Genomic DNA, 2831 nt, shown 5'->3' with positions numbered 1-2831 from the left:
TGGAAGCCCCTCTCTCTTTACGGAAAGGAAGCGCGTGGAGCGTGAACAGAGGGAGGCAAAGACAGACTAAGCTAATGGAGAGGGGTCCCAGTGGGTTTTCCAGACCCAGGCTTGAGAGAAAGGGGGTAGATTGTATGTACTGATGAAGTTAAACAATAACTTAGATATCACGCACAGAAGTTAGCAGAGTGTGGCCAGTGGTCAGGCCCCTCAGAAACTGTGAAATCTTAGGATCTGTGATATCTCTTCTACACAGGTGTAGTGAGGAAGTAGGTACAATATTTAAATTGGTCCACATGGCAGCATTTTAGGTGAAGCAATCCTCCTGCACCAGCAGCATCATTGTACCAGGAGATTGCTGTGTCCCCCTTTATCTGCCTGCTGTTAAACCCTGCCAGTCTCACGGCTCGGAGGCAGTTTCACCAGGGCGAGTTTACAGCACTGAGCATGTGCAGCGACAGTTGCGTTACAGAGTCAATTGCACCCATCTTCAAAGTCCCTCAGCACTGCCAGGCGCCAGACAGATTCACAGTGGCGTTCCCAGAATCCACTTCTGCCAACTGAGGCAGGACAGGTTTAAGAAGGAGGAGCATCATCAGACTTTTTTTTTTAAGATTTATTTATTTTAATTATGTATACAGTGTTCTGCCTGTGTGCATACCTGCACTCCAGAGGAGGGTACCAGATCTCATTACAGATGGCTGTGAGCCACCATGTGGTTGCTGGGAATTGAACTCAGGACCTCTGGAAGAACAGTCAGTGTTCTTAACCGCTGAGCCATCTCTCCAGCCCGCATCATCAGACTTTTAAAAGTTTGATAATTTCCGTGATAAAAACGTGCTTCCGGGGGCTGGAGAGATGGCTCAGAGGTTAAGAGCATTGTCTGCTCTTCCAGAGGTCCTGAGTTCAATTCCCAGCAACCATATGGTGGCTCACAACCATCTGTAATGGGGTCTGGTGCCCTCTTCCGGCCTGCAGGCATACATGGAAGGACAGAACTCTGTATACATAATAAACAAACAAACAAATAAATAAATAAATAAATAAATAAATAAATAAATAAATAAATAAATAAATAAATAATTTTTAAAAAGTGCTTCCGTGAGAAGAATGGGAAACATTTTAAAACAAAGAAAATATTCTTACCTCACCTCTCTAATGTTTCAGTGCCATGGCTCTGATCTCTACTTTGCACATTTTTTTCCAACCTGGAACTTTTCTCATGAACGACTTCTCTCTTTCCCAAATATCGTGTATCATCTAAGCATTATTGCAGTCTCTCTGGATATATTATTTTTGAATATATCATTTTAATGTCACATTCTCTGAGTTCTATATAGTATAAGGTAGATTGTATGTATTAGTGTATATATAATTATAATTCACTTGTCTCAGATACACAGGTTGTCTGAAAGGTTTGTGTTGTTGTTTTTTTAAGATTGTCTTAGTTTATTTATTTTAAAGATTGATTTAGTTAGTTTATTTTTATTTATTTATTTTGCTTTGTTTTTTGAGACAGGGTTTCTCTGTGTATCAGCTCTGAGAGTCTTGGAACTCACTTTTGTAGACCAGGCTGGCCTCAAACTCACTGGGCTCTACCTGCCGCTGCTTCCAGAGTGCTGGGACTAAAGGTGTGTGCCACCATGCCCAGCAGGATTTATTTATTTTTATGTGTATGAATATTTTGTCTTCATGCATGTATGTACACCACATGTGTACCTAGTGCCCTAGGAGATTGGAGAAGAGCATCAGATTCTTTGGAACTGGAATTTTGTATGGTTGTGGATGCCATATGGGTACTGGGAATCAAACATGGGTCTTCTCCAAGAGCATCTGTTATGGGAAATTTTTTTTTTTTTTTGTATGCTGTAAAGATGTGTCTCTGCCTAAGGAGCCTTCTGATTGGTTTGATAAAAAGCTGAGCAGCTAAGAGCTAGGCAGGAGAGGATAGGCGGGGCTTCCAGGCAGAGAGAGGAACTGGGAGGAGGAATCTAGGCATTTAAATTTTCGCCAACAGATTCAGAGCAAGTTGGATATGTTGTACTAAGGAGAGGTAAAGAGCCACATGGCAGAAAATAGATTTTAAAATATGAAAATATTAGGTTATAAAGAGCTAGTTGGAAACAAGCCTAAGCTAAAGGCAAGTTTTCATAATTAATAATGAGTCTCCATGTCATTATTTGGGAGTTGGTGATACAAAGAAAGACTCGCTACAAGCATTGAGTGGTCTTAACCTCAATCCAGCCCCATCCACAAGTTTTTTGACTATAATTATAGCGTTCTGAAAAATGTGGTATATAACGTCATCTTCCATACTTCAGATTAATCCCTTTGGTTTGTGGAATCTGAGGATTTAAGAGTCTTGGTGGACCACACAGAGAAACACCGTCTCAGAAAAAAAAAATCCAAAAGCATGAGTCTTGATGAAGTTTGATCACATTGTTCCCGGAGAGTCCCATTCACACCCCTTCACACATTGTTCCCGGAGAGTCCTGTTCACAGTCCTTCACACATTGTCCCAGGAGAGTCCTGTTCACAGTCCTTCACACATTGTCCCAGGAGAGTCCAGTTCACACCCCTTCACACCCCTTCACACATTGTTTCCGGAGAGTCCCCTGCACACCCCTTCACACCCCTTCACACAGTGTCCCCGGAGAGTCCTGTTCATACTCCTTCACACATTGTTCCAGAGTCCCGTTCACATTCCTTCACACAGTGTCCCCGGAGAGACCCATTCACCCTCCTTCACACATTGTTCCCGGAGAGTCCTGTTCACACTCCTTCACACATTGTTCCCGGAGAGTCCTGTTCACACTCCTTCACACATTGTT

The sequence above is a fragment of the Microtus ochrogaster genome, chromosome 7 (assembly GCF_000317375.1).
Source record: "Microtus ochrogaster isolate Prairie Vole_2 chromosome 7, MicOch1.0, whole genome shotgun sequence".
In the NCBI taxonomy this organism is placed as follows: domain Eukaryota; kingdom Metazoa; phylum Chordata; class Mammalia; order Rodentia; family Cricetidae; genus Microtus; species Microtus ochrogaster.
The sequence above is the reverse complement of the archived record's forward strand: the minus strand, read 5'-3'. Positions refer to the sequence as shown.